Consider the following 27,381-nt stretch of genomic DNA (forward strand, 5'->3'; position numbering starts at 1 on the left):
TTTGACTTAAGTCTAAAGGATTACCTCAAGGCTCGAGGTACCAAAACGTCCTCGAGGGCAAAATGGTAAATTTCCCAAATATTCCCGCCTAGACATTCTATCCTCAAATATATCTCCAAATATTTATTTCTATGTCCCGATAATCCCATAACTCATCTAATACCCCAATTACCCCTCGACTCGCCCCGAGTCCAAATCTCAACCCCGCTGTGACTCTCTGGCTGACCGCTCCCCAAGACTGTCTCAGATCGTGCTGTACAGACATATCACACATATACAACATATATCCCATTTATCACACTTATGCCCCTAGTATCCAGACGGGGCCCACATGCACATTTAACTCAATTAAACATGCATCATAATCATATATACACATAAATTCACATATAAGCATATTAAACCACTTATTGCCCTCCAGGCACACTAATCAAGGACCTAAGCCTGATTATCAAATTTGGGTCGTTACAACTATCCCCTCCTTACAGAAATTTCGTCCTCGAAATCACTTGAACAACTCGGGGTACCGCTCCCTCATCTCTGACTCAAGTTCCCACGTCGCCTCCTCAACCTTGTTGTTTCTCCACAACACTTTCACTAAGGTGATGGTCTTGTTCCTCAAGACCTTATCCTTTCGGTCAAGAATCTGAATCGGCTTCTCCTCATAGGATAAATCCTGATCAAGCTCCAAATTCTCAAAACTTAAGACATGCGTTGAATCTGACATATACTTCCGGAGCATAGATATATGGAATACATCATGAACCCTTGATAAAGCTGGAGGCATCGCTAATCTGTAAGCTACCTCTCCAACTCGCTCTAGAATCTCGAAGGGGCCAACATACCTGGGGCTCAACTTACCCCGAATACCAAACCGCTTCACACCCCTCATGGGAGAAACCCTAAGGAACACATGATCACCAACCTGAAACTCCACGCTCCTGCGTCTCAGGTCTGAATAACTTTTCTGTCGACTCTGGGAGGCGAGCATACGCGCTCTAATCTTTTCAACTACCTCATTGGTCCTCTGAACCATCTCTGGACCCAAATACTTCCTCTCACCCATCTCATCCAAATGAATAGGTGATCTACACTTTCTTCCCTAAAGCATCTCGTATAGAGCCACACCAATGGTCGCCTGATAACTGTTGTTGTACGAGAATTTGATCAAAGGGAGATACTTACTCCACGATCCCCCAAAGTCAAGCACACAGGCTCGCAGCAGATCCTCCAATATCTGAATCATCCTCTCAGACTGCCCATCCGTCTGAGGATGATAAGCGGTACTAAACTGTAATTGCGTTCCCATAGCCTTCTGCAGACTCTCCCAAAACTTGGAAGTGAAGGTGGGGTGTCTGTCCAACACTATCGACCTCGGAGCCCCATGAAGTCGAACAATCTCCTTCACATAAAACTCAGCGTACTGCTCCACAGTATAAGTTTTCTTAACAGGCAAAAAGTGGGTGGACTTGGTATACCTATCCACAATCACCCACACTGAGTCATACGGTCCCACAGTTCTCGGTAAACCAACTATGAAATCCATAGTAATATCTTCCCACTTCCACTCAGGGATCCCCAAAGGCTGCAATAATCCCGCTGGCCTCTGGTGCTAACCTTAACCTGCTGACAAGTCAAGCACTTAGCCACATAATCCACCACATTCCTCTTCATGCCCGACCACCAATATAAAGCTCTCAAGTCCTAGTACATCTTCGTCGTACCCGGGTGCAAAGAATAGGGAGTGGTATGCGATTCATCCAAGATCTCTCACCGGATATCAAAATCCATTGGAACACAGATCCGACCCTTATACTTTAGTAATCCCATCTCTGAGATGGAGAAGTCCTTTGTCGCTCCGACTAAGGCATTCTCTCTATGACCTCGCAACTGAGAATCCTTCCCCTGTGCTTCCTTGATCCTCTCAAGGAGTGTAGACTGAAGAGTGATGTTGGCCAACTAGCCAACCACCAACTCTATATCGGCTCTGGTCATCTCCTCAGCTAACTTATCAGATATCTGCCTCGAGCTAAACAACTATCCTGGGCCCTTTCGACTCAATGCATCAGCCACAACATTAGCCTTCCCAGGATGTTGAAGGATATCACAATCATAATCCTTAACCAACTCCAGCCACCAACTCTGGCGCATATTCAAGTCCTTCTGGGTAAAGAAATACTTTAGGCTCTTATGGTTGGTGTATAACTCGCACTTCTCACCATAAAGATAATGCCTCCAAATCTTAAGTGCAAACACCACCGCTGCCAACTCTAGGTCATGCGTAGGATATCTCTGCTCATACTCCTTCAACTGTCTCGATGCATAGGCTATCACCTTGCCAACTTACATCAACACACACCCCAAACCCTGCCTGGATGCATCACAGTAGACCACAAACTTTTCATTCTTCGTCGGCAAGCTAAGTACTGGCGCAGTAATCAATCGCCGCTTTAGTTCCTTAAAACTATTCTCACATCTGTCCGTCCAGACATACCTATCTTCTTCTTTGTCAATTCTGTCAACGGCGTAGCTATTCTGGAGAACCCCTCAACAAATTGCCAATAATACCTTGCCAGACCCAAGAAGCTTCTCACTTCAGGAACATTGCTCGGTCTAGGCCAATCTTTGACCACCTCAATCTTACTTGGGTCAACCAGAATCCCCTCCTTACTGACGATATGGCCCAGAAATGTAACTTGTGGCAACCAAAAGTCACACTTACTGAACTTAGCATATAAATTATGCTCCCTTAACCGGTGTAATACCAACCATAGATGCTGCTCGTGCTCCATCTCTGATTGAGAGTACACTAAGATGTCGTCGATGAATACGATCACAAACTTGTCCAGATAATCCTTGAAAACTCTATTCATCATGTCCATAAAAGCTGCTGAGGCATTGGTTAATCCAAAGGACATAACCAGGAATTCATAGTGTCCATACCTCGTTTGGAAAGCGGTCTTTGGTATGTCCTCCTCTTTAATCCTTAGCTGATGATAACCTGATTGGAGATCTATCTTGGAAAACACTGTTCTTCCCTATAGCTGATCAAACAAATCATCGATCCTAGGCAGTGGATACTTGTTCTTAATGGTTAACTTGTTCAGCTCCCTGTAATCAATACACATCCTAAGGGACCCATCCTTCTTCTTAACGAACAACACTGGAGCACCCCATGGCGAAAAACTTGGTCTGATGAACCCTAAATCAAGTAACTCCTGCAACTTGTAAATGTGGAAATTTTTCCCTTGTGAATTCTATTCACAAGTGAAGCTCTATACTACGAGACATCCTAAAAGCTACTCATTGTCCGCACAAGGGGATAAGGACGTCACATGATGGTGAGGGAATTGGGCTAAGAGGGCCACCCTCGCTATGCGAGGGCCCTCGGCCGCTTGCCAATCCGAACGTCACCCTCGCTATGTGGGGGTCCCCGGTTGGCCATCTGCGTGCGCCCCGTTCCATCAAGCATCGAGCCTCGCCTGCACTCGGAAGAAGAAGGTTAGCCTCGCTATGCGAGACACCCTCGCTATGCGAGGGTGAGGCCTTGTTGTGGCGCCCGTGCCCCGAGCCTCTCCACGCCTGCACTCGGGAGAAAAAGGTCAGCCTCGCTATGAGAGGGTGAGGTCTTGTTATGGCGACCATGCCCCGAGCCTCGCCACGCCTGCACCCGGGGGGAAGAGGGGCAGCCTCGCTATGCGAGGGTGCTGCCATGTTGCGCCGCCCATGTCTTCAGCCTCGCTTTCATCTGACCTGCGTAGGCGAGCCTCGACTCTTAACGCCTTGGCTTCACATGGCACCTACAGGTTGAAGCCTCCTTGGCATTGGCATGAGGAGTACTTAGAGACACTTAATGGGAATGCCAAGTAAGCATTGGGTATCAAATGGGGATTGATGAGGACGACCGGGTACATGACACGTGTACTGACACGGGGCGTACGGTTGTGGAGAGAATAGAGGCACGGCCCTGTGATCTGCATCTGAGGAGTAGTGGCGGTATGAACCTGTACGAAGAGTTGTGGTACCACTTGGACACCCCCGACCATACGCCAGAGCCGACAGTACTATGTCCTAGGCCACGACTCTGGCATCATCAGGGTAGACACCACTACGCCCTGAGCCACTACACTATCAGAGTACCTGTGTATGTCCCTGTCATCTGGGACTTGTTTGTATCCAGGGCCAATAGAGCCCCCCTATAAATAGGCCCCAATCCCTCAGGTTAAGGGGTTGGAAAACTGAGTGTATCAAAGAGACTTAAGAAATATATGATCCTAATTTTCATTGTTGCTTTGGTTTTCTTCTATTGATTCGAGTTCTTTCCATCTGATTCAAAGCTTTCTGTAGTATAGAGATTATAGTTTTCTAACCATCAATCGTTGACGAGTTCTTACCGTCAACAGTTTGGCGCCGTCTGTGGGAACGTAAGTACCAAGCTACTGTTCTACCATTACTTCCAGCAAGAGGAAATGCCAAGACGTTCGAAACGACTCGGGGAGCCACGAGAGGTGGACGTCCACCTTAACGGAGTCCAGCTGAAGGCCTCCATGAAGGATCCACTTCCACCCCGAGACGTGGAGCCCCCAAGGGACCCTGAGGTTCGCGAGAATGACAGGGAGGTCTCATCACCGGCCATTCCGCCCGGTGAGAATCCTCCAAGGACAACTACCGCACCACCCGGGAATGCCAACGAGTTCCCGCCTCCCAAACCAGCGCAAGTACCGAACTCCGGCCGACAGGATCCGGGCCCCTCGACGCATAGACGTGATAAACAACCCCGGTCCATTCCGTGAGCTTGAGTTCTAAATCTCGTTTCTATGAAGAGGAGATTCGTGAGCTGCACCATAAGAACCAAAGGCTGGAGACCACCCTAGAGAACATGCAGGAGGTGCTGAATGGCTTGTTGCAAGGTAGGTCGAACGTGACCCTGCCCAAGAGGAAAGAGAAAGGTCAGGAAACCACTCTCCCAATAGATGACGGGAGGACCAGACACTCCACCAGTAACACCCCTAGGGAGAAGCCGCATGAGCATCCCGGACCATCGAGGCCACCCCAGGGGCCAAGGCAAGGGAACAATGTTGGCTCTCACAACGACGTCGAAGTCACCTCAAAGAGGACGCCCGCGGATCTACGAGAATATCTCAACAAGAAGAGGGCGGATAAGAGGACTACCCCTCGTACTGTCCCCCGGGACGGCAAAGGAAAGGAAGATGTCAACCCGTCCATGTTGAGAGACTCCCTGAAGAAGACGAGGCAAGACCTCGATACAGAGATGAGGAGCTTGCAGAGTAAGATTGTCACCGTGTCTAGAGGACAAAGCCTTGAGGAGGAGTTCGACCATGAATCGCCCTTCACCAAAGAGATCCAAGCCATCCAACTCCCAGCCAACTTCAAGGAGCCTCATATGGCCCCGTATGAAGGAAGCACCGACCCCAAATACCATCTAGACGCATTCAATGACTTGATGAAGTTGAGGGGGATTAGTATCGGGGCTAGATGCCACTATTTCGCAGTCACATTGAAAGGACCCGCATACAAATGGTTTAAGAGACTTCGACTGGGGTCCGTCAGGTCTTGGCAACAGTTTTTAGATGAATTTCTCCAGCAGCATCATGCCGTGCGTGATTATACAATGTCGGGCACCAGCCTCGCCAATGTAAAACAGGGCGAAAATGAGAGTCTAAAAAACTACATCCACAGGTTTAACATGGAAGCAGTTAAAGTGGGGAGCTTGACCCGCAGAGAGTTAAAAATGGCCATCATCGCCGGGGTACTTCCAGCAAGAAAATTGTGGGATAATATGCTCAAAAGGGAAGTCAAAGACCTAGATGACTTCTATGAGAGAGCGCAGAAGTATATTCGTGTAGAGGATAGCCACGCAAACTTAAAGGCGGGAAAGTGTGAGTCCATTGCAAAGCCCCCAACTAATGAAGGGTCGAATGGAGCAAAGAAGAAGAGGGCGTACAAAGGGTCGAGGGATGATCAACATAGACAGCCCAAGCGGGGAAGCGACCATAGGCAAACGGCTTATACTTTCTATACGAGCCTGACGGATACAAGGGAGCATATCTACCTCACCAACGAGAAGTGGGTTCCCTTCAAGAAGCCCCCGCCAATGAGAAAAGACCGGTCCATGAGGGACCCTAGTAGGTACTGTCAATACCACAAGGATATTGGTCACACCACAGCAGAGTGTATTCATTTGAAAGAAGAAATTGAGGAGCTCATCCACAGGGGACACCTGGGCCGTTATGTTAGGAGAGAAAGGCCGAAGTCAGAGGACGAACCGGTGACGTCTCAGATGCAAAGAGGAGCTCCAGAGATTCAGGGAGAAGTGAGAACTATTTTCGGAGGTCCGGGGTTCGGGGGAGACTCCCGCAAAGGGCGAGATCGGTATGCTAGAGAAGCCAAGTGAAGTCCACCACCCTGTGTCATGAGTTTGGAACAACGACCCCCGAAAAGCTTCAAGGGAGAAAATGACTTGATCACTTTCACTGAGGAGGACGCACGGGGGGTGCACTACCCCCATAACGACCCTATGGTGTTGACAGTTCAGTTGGCCAATATGCGGGTGCATCGGGTTCTGGTGGACAATGGCAGCTTAGTGGATATCCTGTATCGCCCCCCACCTTGGAAAAGATGGGGCTGGGCATTCGCCACTTGAAGCCCTGCCAATCTTCCCTATATGGATTCACGGGGGACTCGATACAATCTCTAGGGATGATCGAATTGGCATTAACCATGGGGGAGCAACCCCGACAGACTACAGTCATGGCAAACTTCGTCGTGGTGGATTGTGTTTCATCTTTCAATGCGGTATTGGGGAGACCGTCCCTGAGAGAATTGAAAGCGATAACTTCCATATATCACTTGGTCATCAAGTTCCCAACCCCCGGAGGAGTAGCTAGCATGAAAGGAGAACATAGATAAGCAAGGGAATGCTACAACACCTCCCTCCGCGCATCCGTGAAACCACCAGAACCGATGGCCATGGTAATACATGAGACACCACGCACACCCTCTGGAGGCCCGCAGGAGCTAGACCCCAGAACCGTGGAGGAATCAGGAGCGGAACCTGTGGAAGAGATAAAGGAGGTTGAAGTAATGGAGGAACCGTTGAGAAAATTGAAGGTAGGAAAAAGTCTTCAGAATGACGTGAAGGAGAGGCTGATAAGGTTTTTGAAGGATAACCTAGATGTATTCGCCTGGAGTCACGTAGATATGGTGGGGATAGATCCTAGTGTCATGTGCCACCATCTGAATATCTCCGCTGAGGCAAGGCCTGTTAGGCAGAAAAGACGAGCGCTGGACCCAGAGAGGTAAGCGGCCTTGAAGGAGGAAGTAGACAAGTTGAAGGCCAATGGGTTCATTCGCGAGTCATTTTACCCTGTATGGGTATCGAATCTGGTGCTGGTCCCAAAACCGAATGGAAAATGGAGGACCTGCGTGGACTTCTCAAACCTGAATAAGGCCTGTCCAGAGGATAGTTTCCCCCTCCCGAGGATAGATCAGCTGGTGGATGTGACGGCTGGGCATGAATTACTTAGCTTCATGGATGCCTACTCCGGGTACAACCAGATTCCAATGAACCCAGGTGATGAAGAGCATACGTCATTCATAACGGATAGAGAACTCTACTGCTACAAGGTGATGCCCTCGGGTTAAAGAACGCGGATGCTACCTACCAAAGGTTGGTCAACAAGATGTTCGCTAACTAGATAGGGAGGAACATGGAGGTATATGTTGACGATATGCTGGTGAAGACCCGTAATGCCACAGAGCTCAACAAGGACCTAGAGGAGATGTTTGACACACTCAGGAAATATTGAATGAAGCTGAATCCAATCAAATGCACTTTCGGTGTATCCTCGGGGAAGTTCCTGGGGTTCATGGTCAACTCCAGAGGTATTGAGGCTAATCCTGATAAGATAAAGGCCCTGATAGAGATGTGCCCACCCAAGAGTAAGAAGGAGGTGCAATGCCTAACGGGAAGGGTGGCGGCCCTTAACAGATTCATCTCGAGGTCGACTGACAAGTGCCTCCCCTTCTTCAACATCCTAAAAGGGAGCAAAAAGTTCGCTTGGGATGAAAAGTGTGAAAAAGCGTTTATCAAGCTGAAGGAGCACTTGGGGAAGCCACCTCTGTTGGCAAAACCTGAAAAGGGTGAAAGGCTATACTTGTACCTGGCAGTGTCCGAACATGCCGTAAGCGCGGCTTTGGTTAAAGGGGAGAAGAAACATCAACAACCCGTGTACTATATCAGTAAGCGGCTGGCGGACGCGGAGAGTCGATACCCTAAGATGGAGAAGTTGGCATATGCGTTGGTGGTGGCTTCAAGGAAGTTGAGACCCTACTTCCATGCCCATGCAATCGAAGTTCTCACTAATGGTCCCCTGAGACAGGTCCTGCATAAGCCTAATACCTCGGGAAGACTGATGAAATGGTCGATCGAGCTGAGTTAATTCGATATCGTTTACACCCCGAGAGCTTCCATCAATGGACAAGTACTCGCTGACTTCATAGTGGAGTTCACTAGTCAGCCGAGTGGAGGAAGAAGTGAAGAACAGGGACAGTCGGTTGCAGAAGCGGAGACAAGGAGTGTTGAGGGATGGAGCCTGCACATGGATGGGGCATCCAACGAAGGAGGATCTGGAGCAGGCCTCGTAATGACTGGACCCGAGGGACTCAGGATGTACTGCGCAATACGGTTTGGATTCGAAGCCTCGAACAATGAGGCAGAATACGAAGCGCTTCTGGCAGGACTGCGATTGGCCCAGGGGCTGAAGGTAACACATCTACACATCTTTAGTGATTCACAGTTGGTGGTATTCCAGGTGAAAGGGGAGTACCAAGCGAGGGGACCCAAGATGGCTGCATACTTGGAAAGGGTAAGAAGCTATTTGGAGCAATTGGTGGAACATAGCATAGAGCAGATCCCGAGAGAGAAGAATATCCATGCTGATGCCCTCGCGAAGCTGGCTTCCACCAGAGATGGAGATACCCTCGAATCAGTGCCCGTAGAATACATACCAAAGCCAAGCATTGCCAATCCAGACGTTCACATGGTCAATGCCCCGAAGGAGTCGTGGGTCAGCCCGATTATAGACTATTTGAAGGATATAGTGGTGCCAACAGACAAGAGGGAGGCTAGGAGACTAGTTTACAAGGCAGCCCGATACACCTTGGTGGATGGGGTCCTATACAAGAGGGGGTTTTCTGTGCTGCTCTTGTGGTGTGTTGATGAGGAAGAAGCTATGAAGGTGCTGTATGAAATACATGAGGGTGAATGTGGCAACCATGCAAGTGGACCGTCCACGGCTCGGAAAGCCATGAGGCAAGGGTACTACTGGCCTTCCATGGAGAGAGATGCTAATGATTTCGCAAGGAAATGTGACAAATGCCAAAGGCATGCGAACTACCCCTGAAAACCCCCTAATGACTTGACCAGCATGACCAGCCCTTGGCCCTTCGCTGTTTGGGGGATAGACCTGATTGGCGCCCTCCCCCCAGGGAGAGGTGGTGCGAAGTACGCAGTGGTGTCCGTAGACTACTTCACCAAGTGGGTTGAAGCAGAACCTCTAATGAAGATAACAGCCAAGCATATCGCTACCTTTGTCAACAAATTCATTGTCTGCAGGTTCGGAGTGCCCTATAAGATTATTTCTGACAACGGCACTCAATTTGAAGGGGGAACGTTTGAGGAATAGTGTAGGGAAAGGGGCATAAGGAGGAGCTTTTCGGCCATCATGCATCCACAGGCCAATGGGCAGGTGGAGGCCATCAACAAGGTCCTGAAGAGAAACTTAAAGACAAAACTAGAGAAGATGAAGGGTGCTTGGGTCGAGGAGTTACCGAACGTGCTTTGGGCCTACAGAACCACTCCCCGCACTACCACTGGAGAGACCCCATTTTCCTTAGCATATGGATGTGAGGCTGTCCTCCCGATTGAGATAAAGATTAACTCGCATAGGATACAGGCATACGAGGACAGGTGAACCATGCAGCAATGGCTGAAAGCTTGGACATGCTGGAGGAGAGAAGGGAAAAGGCGCAAATGAGGGTGGCGGTATACCAGCAGCGGGCAGCCAGATATTACAACTCGAGGGTGCGAGAGAGAACGTTCAGAACAGGTGACTTGGTATTAAGAAAAGTACTCCCCAACACGCGAGACCCGGGGGCGGGGGTACTTGGGGCGAACTGGGAAGGACCGTACCAAGTCGCTCAGTACATACCACCAAACACCTATAAGTTGGCGCGCATGGACGACACTGTCATACCTCGAGCGTGGAACGCGGAACACCTTAGGAAGTACTACCAGTAAGACTTCCACTCCCAGCGCAGGCAGTAGCTATGTTTAGTTTGTTGCAGGTTAGGCTATCTTAGTAGACGAGAATCAAAGAGGTTACCTAGATAACCTCACAAGTAGATGTAAGCCTTTTATCTATTTATATATCGTTGTAATCTGACTACTATGAACGAAACTGTTCTCCACTTCGTATGTTACTTAGTTCTTTATGCGAGTATCAACTAAAGTCCCCACCAAGATAAATCTCACCAGGTACTTGGGGGGTAGGACGACAAGAGTAAACAAAAAAAAAATCTCTTATATTCAAAAGGATTAGCTACCCTTATGAATATCAAGGGAACAGATTAAAAGGATGATCTCTAACTAAAGGCCGACACCCCAAGAGGTGAGGCCGTAAGGAGGGAATCACCCGATAAGTCTAGATCGGCCATTAAGCCGGCTAGCCAAAAGGGTCTTACAAGGGACCCTTGAAAAAAATAGTACTATGTATAACGATGAGAAGGACGCTTCTCGCAAAAAAAGTAATAAGCGCGCGCAAAGAATATAAAAGGACCCCAACAGCCCAACGGGTTAACGTGTCCTTACAAGTATAATCAAGGTGCACCAAAAATATTATCGCCATCAGATCAAAGAAAAATATGTAATCCACGAACAGCAGTAATAAGAGGGAGTTACCAGAGCCCCTTAAGTTTGATAAAAAAAAAAAAAAAGAGAAAAAGAGAAGAAGTGGTGCGAGGGATTACATAGCAAAAGCATACATAGACTGACTACAAAGGGACCTATAAATCTCCACCTCGACCTTTCCACTCAGAAATCTTCTCGACGGCATAGTCCCCAAAAGGAGATAGGTCAACGGTGGGGTTAGTCCTCCAGATAGCATGCAACGTTGTTGACGGTGAGAACTCGTCAACTAAGTTGAGTTGGAAAAATTATCAAATCAAGATCTCTAATGGAAAAGCTGTAGAAACTTAAACAATCACTCAAGAACAATGATAGCACAATAATGGAGAATTCAGTCTTTCATTCACACTCAAGCCTTTACTACAGTAAAATTTCCAACCCCCTTTCAGGTGGTGTTCCAGTTCATTTTATAGTAGGCTCTAATGGCCTTAGGTACATGGTGGTCCAGGAGTCCAAATGGTACATAAGTACTATGTCAGGGGAGTGGCTTTACAGGTTGTGGTCGTACATCAGTACGGGAGCAGGTGTCAGGAGGATGTCTCCACTACTTGTCTGTACCCATGTCTGATGAGTGGCGGCAGGCGTAGTGGCGCAGGTGGTAGTGGTGTCGACTCTGACCCTTGGCCGTAGATGTACGGGCCATAACTCTTACCCCAGCAGTCCCACTGGTACTGGTGTCCGTACTCAGTACTTGGTCGTACAAGTATGTCCCATTCGACTCGTATTGGAGCCTCTAAGCATAGGGGTCTCTAGGTGTAAGGAATGGGACCCTTGGAAGGCTTATTGATGGCGCGACTCTCTTGGCTGCTCACGAGGCTGAGTGTGCTGCGGATGTGACCCCCATGAGGCCATGGGCGAGGCCACCACGGGGCCTATTTGGCGAGGCCCCTCCGTGGGCTTGGGCGAGGCCACCACGGGGCCTATTTGGCGAGGCCCCTCCGTGGGCATGGGCAAGGCCACCACGGGGCCTATTGGGCGAGGCCCATCCGTGGGCATGGGCGAGGCCACCACGGGGCCTATTTGGCGAGGCCCCTCCGTGGGCATGGGCGAGGCCACCATGGGGCCTATTTGGCGAGGCCCCTCCGTGGGCATGGGGGAGGCCACCACGGGGCCTATTTGGCGAGGCCCCTCTGTGGGCATGGGCGAGGCCACCACGGGGCCTATTGGGCGAGGCCCATCCGTGGGCATGGGCGAGGCCACCACGGGGCCTATTTGGCGAGGCCCCTCCGTGGGCATGAGCGAGGCCACCACGGGGCCTATTTGGCGAGGCCCCTCCGTGGGCATGGGCGAGGCCCCTCCGTGGGCATGGGCGAGGCCCCTCCGTGGGCATGGGCGAGGCCCCTCCGTGGGCATGGGCGAGGCCACCACGGGGCCTATTTGGCGAGGCCCCTCCATGGGCATGGGCGAGGCCACCACGGGGCCTATTTGGCGAGGCCCCTCCGTGGGCATGGGGGAGGCCACCACGGGGCCTATTTGGCGAGGCCCCTCCATGGGCATGGGCGAGGCCACCACGGGGCCTATTTGGCGAGGCCCCTCCGTGGGCATGGGCGAGGCCACCACGGGGCCTATTTGGCGAGGCCCCTCCGTGGGCATGGGCGAGGCCACCATGGGGCCTACTTGGAGAGGCCCCCTCCGTGGGCATGGGCGAGGCCACTCTGGGACCACGAGCGCTGAGGTATGGCCGAGCGACGCCATGGAGATGCGCGCGCAGTGGCCGAGCGATGCCAGGGAGGCGCGCGTGGTGGCCGAGCGACGCCAGGTGGTGCGTGCGCGAGGAGGGCCTCTGTAACACCCTACTTCCTTAGAGCCGTTACTAAGTGAGTTTTAAGACAAAACAGTGTGCAATGAACTCGCTAACCGAGGTTTTGAAACAAAAGTGTGACTAATTAAAAGTTAAGGCTGTAATCATAGAAAAATGCGTTGTTTCAATAAAACTTCTAGTATTAAACATTTGGGATCCCAAAATAAGGTTTGAAAACTATTTACATCTTAAAATAAGTTTACAATTGATCAGTTATAAAAATCATAGATTATTACAGCCATTTTCGAATAAACCCCCAACCAAAGCAGTCGGGCAAGCCAAACATGTACGCGTCGCTTCACGCTCTCCGTACTCATGGTTGGTTGACTCAGTCTTTGCCCTTACCTGCAACACGGAGCACCCGTGAGCCGAAGCCCAGAAAGAAAACTCAAGCAGAACATAACATATGCAAATATACAGTTAATCATATCAGATAGTCCACAGATAAACAAGTCAACCATTAGACTAAGCAAACACGGCCATGCCGCCCCAGAAGCCTTACCGAAGCCTGGGGTGTCAGTTCACACCATAAGGATAACACATGTATCCACCGGGCCCTGCCCTGACTATAGCATCCCATGTGCTAAGTGTTACTTCCGGCCCCGCTGCCGCACCCGGCCTACGCCGCTCTCGGCCCTTGCCGTTCATTTTATTATAATCACACATATAGTATAACACAACCACAATCAAACATATGTCAATTCATTTAAATCTGCACCCTAACATGTAATGCAATATAGGGCCGTGCCCGGCAATCATCTCATCATGCAATATAGGGTCGTGCCCCGCAATCACACTATGGGCCCACGCCCTATCCTACGGGTGTTATAGTTTTCTTACCTTTCCCTTCAATAGCTTAGATCACCTGACTCCTTGAGCACGATCCCACTCGAGCCTTAGCGCACACCTAGGCACAAACATAGGTCAAAGTCAACACTGAACCCCAAGTCCGAATACCTAGCCTCGGGACCAATACCGAGCCCCCGGGAAGTCCTAAATCCCCAAAACAAAGTGGCGGAATCGAGCCCCGAACCCTAGGTCAAAATCCCTCATCGAAAACCCAAAAATCCACCTCTGTGAACAGTGCAGTGCTACAGCGCTCTAAAGAGGGCGCTGTAGCGCTACAGGCATAACACACCCCCCAGAACAGGGGCTAGCGCTACAGCGCCCACTGACTAGCGCTATAGCGCTAGTTGCAGCCCAGCAGAACCCGAAAAATCGCATCTTGCGATTTCCTTCAACCAATTCAACCCCAAACTTGTCCAAACCTTTTCCAAACCCAAAATCAAGCTTATAAACACCTCACACTCATCCCAAGCATCCCAATAACTCAAAACCCAAGCACATTCAATCCAAATCTCAAAATTCACCATGAACAACCATAAACCCAGAAATTCAGTAAACAACATAGTTAAAGGCTTAGAATTCTTACCATTGATGCAAATTTCGACCTTGATTCAACCCTAGACCTCCTTAGCTTGTTCATCATCAAAGGTTGCCCAGAAATTCCCTAAAATTCCCATCAACTCAGCTCAAAACACAGCTCAAACCATCAAAACCCTTAAAACTGAAATCTCTAAAACTTACCTCAAAAGTTGATGTGTTCTTGCCAAATCTTCAAGTCTAACCCAAGATCCTTGATGCTCAGCCTACCATTGCTCTCCACTAAGCTTTGCCCCAAGAAAAACGGAGAGGAAAGGTGCAAGAATGCACAAACCGTTCCTTGAGAAAACCCCCCCTGTTTTCTCTCTTTTCTTTCTTTCCTTTTTCTTTCTTTTCTTTTCTTTCTTTCCTTCAGCATTCTCACTCTCTAACAATCCCACTGAGTGTATAAAGCCTCATAAATCAACCTTCTAAAATCCAATTGACCAAAATGCCCTTCCTATTAACTCTAAATCCTTTTGTCCAAATAGGGCCATTTTAGTCATTTTACCCAATTCCCGCTAATCCTCAAGTGTCTCTAATATTTCCCCGTTGCTTTCCAACACCTGATAAACCACCAAATAAATATCCCCCATCATCAAACTTAATCTCAATCTATTCTCTAAATTCCTGCTTATACCCCCAGGCTCGCCCCGAGCCGGGTAAAAATTCCCGTCATGACTTTCCGCTAGCCTGCTCACTGGGATCGCCTCGAGTCACAAATCACAGATACATCCACATCACAATGTGGTCTCCACAATCATCACATATCAATACAGTTATGCCCAACATGGCCAAAATTACAATTATGCCCTTCTAACACGATCCGGGCCTACATGCATACTAATATACATAGTCATGCATCTCAGGTAAACAAATAGTCATATAACATGCTTTAAATCATAACCATGCATTTAATTCATAAAAATCACACATAAATCTCATCATGCCCTCCTGGCACGCTAATCAAGGCCCTTAAGCCTTATTAGCTAATTTGGGTCGTTACAGCCTCGCGCCTGGGGCACGGCCGAGCGAGGCCATGGAGATGCGCGAGCGGTGGCCGAGCGATGCCAGGTGGTGCATGCGCGAGGAGGGCCTTGTGCCTGGGGTACGGCCGAGCGAGGCCATGGTGACGGGGCTGGGACCTCATGCATCGCGAGTTGATCCGAAGTTGCCGTCAAAGGATGATGGGCCTTCACGGGATCTTATATTGGGTCGGAATATTGAGCGTCCACACTTGCCCCCCAGTCTAGGAGAGGACCTTTAGGTGCTCTTGTAGACTATTCACCTTGATTCCTTTAAATAGGCCCTCGTGCGTGGCTTAATATTTCCACCTTACTTCCTTGGCTTAGTGGTTTAGAGAACCCTTCCTTCAAGAGGTAAGGGGTTTAATCCCCCAGCACCTCACTTTTTCCATTTGGAGACTAATTTCTTGGGGTATCTATTTGGAGACTAATACATCCTTTTAGTCTATTTTTGCAGGCCAATACTGTGGCTCTACGGCTTCCCGACTCGTCTAGCAACCTCTCTGTGTCTACTGCTGAGAGGGACTGCCTTACAGCCCGGGTCCAGGAGCTCGAGAAAGAGCTTGAGAAAACCCAGTCTGAGCTAAAGAAGGTTCGGGCCGAACTTGCCACCTCTTCGAGGAGGAAGCTGAAGGCGGTTGCCAAGGCCAAGGAGCTGAAGGACCAAGTTGCCATCCTGAAGAACGAACTCCAAGCGACCAAGGATATCGTGACGGTGTCGCAGGAGAGGGTTACTTATTTAGAGGCTGAAGTCGAGTCTATCAGGGTCAAACTCCAGACTGCAAGGGCCGAAGTCGAGGTTACCAGGACCCCTTGCAGGAGAGAAGTGCTTCCTTGGAGGCAAAGAAGACTGTCATTGAGTACAGGTCCATAGACCGAACCCTTTACAACGTATGGAGGCAGGATCCCAATTTTGATTTCTCTTCTTTTGGTGAGCATGCTGTCGCTCGAGCGGCCATGTGGAGTGTCTCTTATTCTACTGCATTCGAGGCCCTTTTGAGCCTGTATGATGGGGTTTGGTTGGTTCCCCTCTTTTATTTACCAGGATGGAGGTCCTTGGGAGCCCATGTGAAAGGGTTCACTGGGACCTCTTTTGGTGCCCCTTCATTACTCTTATAAGGATATTTTGACCCCTTGGGTCCTAGCTATCCTTTTATATATTCTTGCGCGCGCTTATTACTTTTTTGCGAGAAGCGTCCCTCTCGTCATTATGCATAGTACTATTTTTACAAGGGTCTCTTTTAGGACCCTTTTTGGCTAGACGGCTTGGTGGCCGCTTTAGACTTATTAGTGTTGTCACTATATATTTTTCTTTCGTAAGACCTTTTGGCCTCCTTGATGTTCACAAGGGTAGCTAATCCTTGCAAACCCAAGGGATGCCTTGCAAGGTCCTCTCCCTGTTTTCTGTATTTAAGGACTTTGCCTAAGGCCCCGATATAAGGGGTCCTTCTAGGACCTCCCATTAAAGGGTCCTTTTTAGGGCCATGGTCCCTTTTGGGTCCTCCTGATAGAGGGTCCTTTTTAGGATCCTCCTGGTGCATAGGATCCTTTTTAGGATCCCGGTGCAAGGGGTCCTTCATTGGGTTCTCCTGCTTGTTGCTTGCTTTGTCTTCACGGGCCACTTCCTCCTGATGGAGGGCCCTTTTTAAGATCCCCTATTAGAGGGTCTTTTTTAGGAGCCTCTTTTTAGGAGTCTCCTTTTTAGGAGGGCAAGGGGTCCTTTTTAGGATCCTCCGTTAGAGGGCCCTTTTTAGGTTCCCCTTGCTAGCTGCATGTTATTGCCTCCTGTCCTGCCCCCCTGTCCTGCCCCCCAAGTGTTTGGTGAAATTTATTTCGGCTAACACTTTGGCTGATGCCCGCATAGCGAAGAAAAATAACACATGAAGTTGCAAACAGTTTCATTCATAACACGCGATTTACAACTGACTTTGTAAATAAAAAAGGGGGTTACATCTAACTAGGAGGTTACCTAGGTAGCCTCTTTGATTCTTACTTGCTTAAGCTAAAACAACGAAGAACAAACTAAACATAGGTTCTTTTGGCCCTGAGAGCTGAAGCCTTGCTGGTAGTACTTCTTGAGAGGCTCCGTAACCCGTGGGTCTAATCTTGTGCAGATCTAACTTGTGTGGGTCGCTCCTTCATACACAGCCATCGTCATTGGTATAGATGGTTTGGTGGCTGCGCGGAGGGACATGTTATAGCATTCCCTCGCTTCCTTCTGCTCCCCTTTCACGCATGCTACTCCTCTAGGGGTTGGGAATTTCATAGCTAGGTGATACACAGAAGTTATCGCCTTCAATTCTCTCAGAGAGGGTCTCCCTAATACCGCATTGAAGGCTGAGGTGCACTCCACCACGACAAAGTTAGCCATTATGGTGGTTTGCTTGGGTTGCTCCCCCATGGTGAGGGCTAATTCGATTGTCCCTAGGGGTTGCATCGAATCTCACGTAAACCCATACAAAGTCGTAGTGCAAGGTTTTAGGTGACGGAGGCTCAACCCCATCTTCTCCAGTGCTGGTCGATACAAAATGTCCACAGAGCTCCCGTTATCCACCATGACCCGACGTACCCTCATGTTAGCAAGCTGGGCGGTTAGCACCAGATGGTCATTATGAGGGAAACGCACCCCCTGTGCATCTTCTTCAGTGAAAGTTATTGAGTCATTCTCGCCTTTGAAGCTCTTCGGGGGACCCTGCTCCAAACTTAAAACACAAGGTGGTGGACTTCGTCTGGCCTCCTTGGCATACTTGTCTTGCCCCTTCCTTGAATCGCCTTCGACTCCTGGTCCTCCAAAGATGGTCCTGACCTCTCCCTGCACTTCTGGGGCCACCCCTCGTGCCCGCGGAGGGGACTTTCCTTCTTCTGGCCTTTGGTTCTCCTTGCGCACATATCTGCCCAAATGTCCCCAGCGGATGAGCTCCTCGATTTCCACCTTCAAATGGCTGCACTCCGCGGTGGTGTGGCCGATATCCTTGTGATATTGGCAATACTTGCCCGGGTCTCTTTTAGACTGATCCTTTTTTATTGGCGGGGGCCTTTTAAAAGGGACTCGGTTTTCGTTCGTAACGAAAATATCCTCTCTCGCATGGGTGAGGTCTGTGTAAAAAGTGTAGGGGCTCTGTATGCGCTCGTCAGAGCGTTGGTGCTTCCAGGGACGATCGTCCCTCGTTCCCTCATATACACCCTTCTTCTTGGCACGGCTTTGGTTTTCCTGGGCAGATGGTTTCGGGGGCGATGGGCCTTTTCCAACTTTAAGGTTTTCGTGACCATCCTCCACGTGAATGTACTTTTGTGCCCGCTCGTAGAAATCATCCAAGTCTGTGACCTCTCTCTTGAGCATGTTATCCCATAACTTGCTCCCTAGGCGTACTCCAGTGGTGATGGCCATTTTCAGCTCTCGGCGGGTCAGGCTCCCTACCTTAGCTGCCTCCATATTGAACCGGTGGATATAGCTCTTCAAACTCTCATTTTCTCCTTGTTTCACATTGGCGAGGCTGGTGCCTGGCATTGTGTAATCTCGCATGGCGTGGTGCTGCTGGAGGAATTCGTCAGAAAGTTGCTGCCAAGATCGGATGGACCCCGGTCTAAGCCTCCTGAACCATTTGTAGGCAGGTCCTCTTAAGGTGACAGCGAAGCAATGACATCGTGCCCCGCAGCCAATTCCCCTCAGCTTCATCAGGTCATTAAATGTATCTAGATGATATTTTGGATCCGTCACTCCTTCGTAGGGGGTCATGTGGGGCTCTTTAAAGTTGGCAAGGAGCCTGATGGCTTGGATCTCCCTGACGAAAGGTGACTCATGGTCGATTTCTTCCTCAAAGACCTGGCCGCCAAATGCGGTGACGATCTTGCTTTGCAGGCTCCTCATCTCCGTGTCTAGGTCCTGCCTCCTCTTGCTTAGAGTGTCCCTCAGAGCAGACGGGCTAAGATCTGCCTTTCCCTTGCCTTCTTGAGGCGCCACAGGGGGCGTGGTCCCTTTGCCCGCCCTCTTTTTATTGAGCTCCTCCCGTAAGTCTGAGGGTGCTCTTTTAGAGGTGACCCCGTCCTCATTACGAGGGGCAGCGTTGGTCCTCGGCGCTGGTTTCTGGGCCTGCTTAGGCGGTTCAGGGTGCTCATGTTGCTTCGCTCGGGGGGTGTTACTGTTTGAGTGTCGGGTTCTCCCATCATCTACCGGTACAGTGGTCTCCACCCCATCCTTGCCCTTCTCCTTCCTCTTGGGCAAGGTCACACTCGACTTACCCTGAAACAGGCCGTTCAGGACCTCTTGCATGTTCTCCAAGGTGGTTTCCAACCTTTGGTTCTTACGGTGGAGCTCACGTATTTCCTCTTCATAAAACCAAGATTTTGAACTCGAGCTCACGGAATGGACCCGGGGGTGCTTATCATGCCTACGGGCAGAAGGGCCCGGGTCCTGCCGGCCGGAGTTCGGTACCTGCGGTGGTTTTGGAGGAGGGAACTCAGTAGCATTTCCTGGTGGTGCTCTTGGAGGACTTTCTACAGGTGGAGCGGCCGGTGACGAGGCCACCCTATCACCTCCGTGATCTTCAGGGTCCTTAGGGGGCTCCACGTCTCTAGGTGGAGGAACCTTCTTCATGGAGGCCTTCAGCTGGACTCCGTTCAGGTGAACCTCTACTTCCCGTGGCTCCTTCAGTCGCTTCGAACGTCTTGGCATCTTTTTCTTGCCGGAAACAATGGTGGAACGGTAGCTTGAAACTAACGTTCCCACAGACGGCGCCAAACTGTTGACGGTGAGAACTCGTCAACTAAGTTGACTTGGAAAAATTATCAAATCAAGATCTCTAATGGAAAAGTTGTAGAAACTTAAACAATCACTCAAGAACAATGATAGCACAATAATGGAGAATTCAGTCTTTCATTCACACTCAAGCCTTTACTACAGTAAAATTTCCAACCCCCTTTCAGGTGGTGTTCCAGTTCATTTTATAGTAGGCTCTAATGGCCTTAGGTACATGGTGGTCCAGGAGTCCAAATGGTACATAAGTACTATGTCAGGGGAGTGGCTTCAGAGGTTGTGGTCGTACATCAGTACGGGAGCAGGTGTCAGGAGGATGTCTCCACTACTTGTCTGTACCCATGTCTGATGAGTGGCGGCAGGCGTAGTGGCGCAGGTGGTAGTGGTGTCGACTCTAACCCCTGGCCGTAGATGTACGGGCCATAACTCTTACCCCAGCAGTCCCACTGGTACTGGTGTCCGTACTCAGTACTTGGTCGTACAAGTATGTCCCATTCGACTCGTATTGGAGCCTCTAAGCATAGGGGTCTCTAGGTGTAAGGAATGGGACCCTTGGAAGGCTTATTGATGGCGCGACTCTCTTGGCTGCTCACGAGGCTGAGTGTGCTGCGGATGTGACCCCCATGAGGCCATGGACGAGGCCACCACGGGGCCTATTTGGCGAGGCCCCTCCGTGGGCAAGGGCGAGGCCACTACGGGGCCTATTTGGCGAGGCCCCACCGTGTGCATGGGCTAGGCCACCACAGGGCCTATTGGGCAAGGCCCATCCGTGGGCATGGGCGAGGCCACCACGGGGCCTATTTGGCGAGGCCCCTCCGTGGGCATGGGCGAGGCCACCACGGGGCCTATTTGGCGAGGCCCCTCCGTGGGCATGGGGCAGGGCACCACGGGGCCTATTTGGCGAGGCCCCTCCGTGGGCATGGGCGAGGCCACCACGGGGCCTATTGGGCGAGGCCCATCTGTGGGCATGGGCGAGGCCACCAAGTGGCCTATTTGGCGAGGCCCCTCCGTGGGCATGGGCGAGGCCACCACGGGGCCTATTTGGCGAGGCCACCACGGAGCCTATTTGGCGAGGCCCCTCCGTGTGCATGGGCGAGGCCACCACGGGGCCTATTGGGCAAGGCCCATCCGTGGGCATGGGCGAGGCCACCACGGGGCCTATTTGGCGAGGCCCCTCCGTGGGCATGGGCGAGGCCACCACGGGGCCTATTTGGCGAGGCCCCTCCGTGGGCATGGGGGAGGCCACCACGGGGCCTATTTGGCGAGGCTTCTCCGTGGGCATGGGCGAGGCCACCACGGGGCCTATTGGGCGAGGCCCATCCGTGGGCATGGGCGAGGCCACCACGGGGCCTATTTGGCGAGGCCCCTCCGTGGGCATGGGCGAGGCCACCACGGGGCCTATTTGGCGAGGCCACCACGGGGCCTATTTGGCGAGGCCCCTCCGTGGGCATGGGCGAGGCCACCACGGGGCCTATTTGGCGAGGCCCATCCGTGGGCATGGGCGAGGCCACCACGGGGCCAATTTGGCGAGGCCCATCCGTGGGCATGGGCGAGGCCACCACGGGGCCTATTTGGCGAGGCCCATCCGTGGGCATGGGCGAGGCCACCACGGGGCCTATTAGGCGAGGCCCATCCGTGGGCATGGGCGAGGCCACCACGGGGCCTATTTGGCGAGGCCCCTCCGTGGGCATGGGCGAGGCCACCACGGGGCCTATTTGGCGAGGCCCCTCCGTGGGCATGGGCGTGGCCACCACGGGGCCTATTTGGCGAGGCCCCTCCGTGGGCATGGGCGAGGCCACCACGAGGCCTATTTGGCGAGGCCCCTCCGTGGGCATGGGCGAGGCCACCACGGGGCCTATTTGGCGAGGCCCCTCCGTGGGCATGGGCGAGGCCACCACGGGGCCTATTTGGCGAGGCCCCTCCGTGGGCATGGGCGAGGCCACCACGGGGCCTATTTGGCGAGGCCCATCCGTGGGCATGGGCGAGGCCACCACGGGGCCTATTTGGCGAGGCCCATCCGTGGGCATGGGCGAGGCCACCACGGGGCCTATTTGGCGAGGCCCATCCGTGGGCATGGGCGAGGCCACCACGGGGCCTATTTGGCGAGGCCCCTCTGTTGGCATGGGCGAGGCCATCACGGGGCCTATTTGGCGAGGCCCCTCCGTTGGCATGGGGGAGGCCACCACGGGGCCTATTTGGCGAGGCCCGTCCGTGGGCATGGGGGAGGCCACCACGGGGCCTATTTGGCGAGGCCCCTCCGTGGGCATGGGCGAGGCCACCACGGGGCCTATTGGGCGAGGCCCATCCCTGGGCATGGATGAGGCCACCATGGGGCCTATTTGGCGAGGCCCATCCGTGGGCATGGGCGAGGCCACCACGGGGCCTATTGGGCGAGGCCCATCCGTGGGCATGGGCGAGGCCACCACGGGGCCTATTTGGCGAGGCCCCTCCGTTGGCATGGGCGACGCCACCACGAGGCCTATTTGGCGAGGCCCCTCCGTTGGCATGGGCGAGGCCACCACGGGGCCTATTTGGCGAGGCCCCTCCGTGGGCATGGGGGAGGCCACCACGGGGCCTATTTGGCGAGGCCCATCCCTGGGCATGGGCGAGGCCACCACGGGGCCTATTGGGCGAGGCCCATCCCTGGGCATGGACGAGGCCACCATGGGGCCTATTTGGCGAGGCCCCTCCGTGGGCATGGGCGAGGCCACCACGAGGCCTATTTGGCGAGGCCCCTCCGTGGGCATGGGTGAGGCCCCTCCGTGGGCATGGGCGAGGCCACCACGGGGCCTATTTGGCGAGGCCCATCCGTTGGCATGGGCGAGGCCACCACGGGGCCTATTTGGCGAGGCCCCTCCGTGGGCATGGGCGAGGCCACCACGGGGCCTATTTGGCGAGGCCCCTCCGTGGGCATGGGGGAGGCCACCACGGGGCCTATTTGGCGAGGCCCCTCCGTGGGCATGGGGGAGGCCACCACGGGGCCTATTTGGCGAGGCCCCTCCGTGGGCATGGGGGAGGCCACCACGGGGCCTATTGGGCGAGGCCCATCCGTGGGCATGGGCGAGGCCACCACGGGGCCTATTTGGCGAGGCCCCTCCATGGGCATGGGCGAGGCCACCACGGGGCCTATTTGGCGGGGCCCCTCCATGGGCATGGGCGTGGCCACCACGGGGCCTATTTGGTGAGGCATCTCCGTGGGCATGGGCGAGGCCACCACGGGGCCTATTTGGCGAGGCCCCATCCGTGGGCATGGGCGAGGCCACTCTGGGACCACGAGCGCTGAGGTATGGCCGGGCGACGCCATGGAGATGCGCGCGCGGTGGCCGAGCGATGCTAGGGAGGCGCGCGCGCGGTGGCCGAGCGACGCCAGGTGGTGAGCGCGCGAGGAGGGCCTCGCGCCTGGGGCACGGCCGAGCGACGCCATGGAGATGCGTGCGCGGTGGCCGAGCGACGCCAGGTGGTGCGCGCGCGAGAAGGGCCTCGTGCCTGGGGTACGGCCGAGCGAGGCCATGGTGACAGGGCTGGGACCTCGTGCATCGCGAGTTGATCCGAAGTTGCCGTCAAAGGATGATGGGCCTTTACAAGATCTTATATTGGGTCGGAATATTGAGCGTCCACAAACGTTTTCTCGATTATGCGATCCTCAACGTTCACAAGCTCAGCCTCAAGCACAGCGATCTTCCCATTTAGAGTTTGGATGGTAGCCTCCAGCTGAATGTTGGTATGAGAGGTTGATGCAGCCCGGGCCAAGGCGGTATCCCTCTAGCATACCGCCTCGGCCAGTTGACTTGACAAGGCATCCTTTGCAGTCTCGGCCACCGATAGGTTCCCCAGTGCCTCCTCAAGGTCGTGTTGCAACCGTTGGGCCGATGAAGAGTGGGAGGCGAGCATCCGATGGTTCAAGATGGAAGCCTGAGTGAGGGCGAGGATATGAAACAAAGCCTCAAGGGTCAGATGATATACCAGAAATATTTAAAAAAGTATATATATGGCCATCATAAATGAATAAACCAAGTATCGCGACAGTTACCTGCAGGGATGCTCGCATATAGGCGTTCTCTAGCTCAGCCTCGGGGACACTGTGCAGCGTCCCCCATTCACCTTTGGGAAAGTTTCCCAAGTGATGGCTCATGGCTTCCCCATATTGGCTCGCCAGAGGATGATCTTCAGGAATAGAAACATGAGCTGGGCCGGGGGAGGCGTGAGTGCCTGCCGAGGCCCGCTTTGGCAAGGATGGGGACCGAGAAGGCCCTGAACCATCTGTAGTGATGCGGGGAGCAGAAGAGTGCGGAGTCATTTCCTGGGGTAAAGAGACGCCTGTGGATGCCCACCTTGGATGCCTCCTCGGGGGTGAAGGAGCCTCATCAAAAGGAGGAATGACAAAATTCCTTTTAGGCACGTAGGGGCAAGGGACAGGGGCATCGAAGGCAAACTCACCACCAGGCGTTGACGGCGATATCTGAGAGGTAGCACCGCCAATATGACTGTCATCGGCTACACCCTTAGCCCTGCCAGCAACAGAGTACAAGTAGAAGTAGTTCTCAGACACCACGGTCTCCTCAACGTCCATATGGTCGCCCGGGGGGTAGACATAGTCCCTATCGGCTACTTCATCATAATTTCTTTCATCGTGACCATATACCCACGGACTCTCGAGTACGGGTGTCGCTGGGGGTAGATCCACAGGGTCGGGAGACATAGGGCGTGGACCCGCAGGGATGGGTGACGCGGGGTCAGGTGACGCGGGGCGTGGATCCTCAGATTCAGAGGAAATGGAGCATAGGGTAACTTTCTGGTCCGGGGTCAGCAACCCGTACAAGTGGAGGTTGCTCTCTGTGAAAAGGGCACTGGCTTGTTTGCATACCTTCGACATGGCCAGGATTTGTATTACTCGGTCATGAACCGACCATTTCAAGTTGGGGCCAACAACCTCTAAGAGACCTGCCATCAAACGAAAAGAAATAACCACGGTTAGAAAATATATAAAAAAAAAAAAAGAGAGAAGTCGAATAATAAGAGAAACCTCTGATATATGGGATCAAAGTGAGAATAGCCTTACGTGGGGTGTTGAAGCTAGAGTGTCGAGTCTGCCCGCTATAAGTAAAGAAGTAGTCTGACTTCCACGACCCCCTATTGGAAATAGATCCCTCCACGAGGGAACTCCCTTTAAGGGTCGCGACTTTCTGGAGTTGGTAGAACCCGGGGCCCGATGTATTCTCCCTCAGGGTGAAGAAGTAATGAACCTCGCTTATCGAAGGCCCCCTAGAGTACACCTGACGGTACAACACATATAGGCAGCTAAGCATCACCCAGGAGTTGGGGGACAATTATAGTGGTGCTAATTCAAAGTAGTCCAACACTTTGATGAAGAAAGAGTGAAGTGGAAAAGCTCCACCAGATCGGATTATGGAATCGCTGAATGCCACGAACCCTTTTGGCGGTGCAGACGCGCGTTCCTTGCGCTCTAGTATAACGAACTTGAGATTCAAGGGTAACTTATGAGCTTTCAGCATGTTACCCAATTTCTTCAGGGTAACTGTGGACCTGCCGGTTTCATCGGAGGTGTCCAAGGCTCTCTTCGACATCTCGGGTACCTGGACAAAGATAGGCAGTTTATGAGCAACAGACTTTCTGAGGGTCCTGGAAGACCCCCCACATGTCCTATGTCTACCAGCGCTTTGCTTAACCCTAGGGCGCAAGACATGGGATAGGAGAGGAAGCACGGGCGGAACCATGGAAAGGAACTCCGATTCAACCAATTCACGTCTACCGCCTTTGAAGGAGGAATCCCTATGATCGGGAGACTCGTCATGACAAAAGGAAAATGGCTCAGGGGGCAAGTTTTCTTCTATGCAAGCAATTTCAGAAAGGCAATCCTGGAGGATTGATTGTAGCTGGAAAATTTAAGTCGCTTGCTGGGGGGAGAGACCAGAACCCGCGTCCCTAGGATGGGATTCTAGCTCCCTCTCCCGGCCGCACGCTTTATGTCTGAGGTAAGACAGTCTCCTGAGGTATAGCGCCCGCACACCCCCGCGGTTAGAGGGTCTACGTGCGTTGACCTCTGAGTCGGAGGATGACAACTCAATAAATTCAACATTGGACGGACCTTCGGGACATCGCCTAGACGCCATGGACCAGCTAGGACTCAAAGGCGTGTACACATAAGGGTGACTCTATATCTACAACATGAGTGTGAGGGTATAAGAAAAGGGCCTATGTATGGGTACTGGAAAGGCTATACGAAGAGAATGTTAAACTCCGAAGAATAAGTGTCGTGCAACCATCAATTCTACCCTCGCGTAATCAATGCAAAACAAAAGGGAGAAGAGAGGAAGGAGGCATACCTGTGGGAATACGAAGCTGAAGGGGTGCAAGGATAGACTTGCGAAGGAGCAGGGGCAAGACCGTAGGAGGAAGGGAATGCCCAGTGTCACCACGAAGCTAAACAAAGAAAAGAAAAAAAATATATATAAACAAAAAAAAAAGGATGAGAAACGAAAATAAAAGAAAGGGTACCTCAAGAATGCTTTGGAGGAGGATAGAACCCTTGAACTCTTGAAAATAAGTTGGAGAGCATGCCACTAGGCTAGGCAAGTCTTGGTGTGGAGAAGTGGCTTCAAGCCTTGGGGGTATTTATAGGGAAAGTTAATGCTCCCTAGCCATTGGATCTATCTCCTTATGAATGGTGGAGATCAAGAGTATGGGTAACCTTGGGATCCGCGATTAAGGATGATTGGTCCTTATGCAATCTTAGGAATTTTCATGGATCCCCCAAGTGTTAGGTGGTTGTTGTGTTTCTTCGAGCCTCACTTCGTATTTCTTCGAGCGACGTTGTGAAACTTTCCAAGGCTAAGTCCCCCAAGGTTGGTCGTACATGTCAGGCAAGAGAAATAGAGAGAGTCTACAAACACACTTAAAAGTGTACTTATAGACTCGGGGGGAAGTGTAAATGTGGAAATTTTTCCCTTGTGAATTCTATTCACAAGTGAAGCTCTATACTACGAGACATCCTAAAAGCTACTCATTGTCTGCACAAGGGGATAAGGACGTCACATGATGGTGAAGGAATTGGGCTAAGAGGGTCACCCTCGCTATGCGAGGGCCCTCGGTCGCTTGCCAATCCGAACGTCACCCTCGCTATGTGAGGGTCCCCGGTTGGCCATCTGCGTGTGCCCCGTTCCATCAAGCATCGAGCCTCGCCTGCACTCGGGAGAAGAAGGTCAGCTTTGCTACGCGAGACACCCTCGCTATGCGAGGGTGAGGCCTTTTTGTGGCGCCCGTGCCTCGAGCCTCGCCACGCCTACACTCGGGAGAAGAAGGTCAGCCTCGCTATGCGAGGGTGAGGCCTTATTGTGGCGCCCGTGCCCCGAGCCTTGCCAGGCCTGCACTCGGG

This window comes from Humulus lupulus, chromosome 3 (genome assembly GCF_963169125.1).
Source record: "Humulus lupulus chromosome 3, drHumLupu1.1, whole genome shotgun sequence".
NCBI lineage: Eukaryota > Viridiplantae > Streptophyta > Magnoliopsida > Rosales > Cannabaceae > Humulus > Humulus lupulus.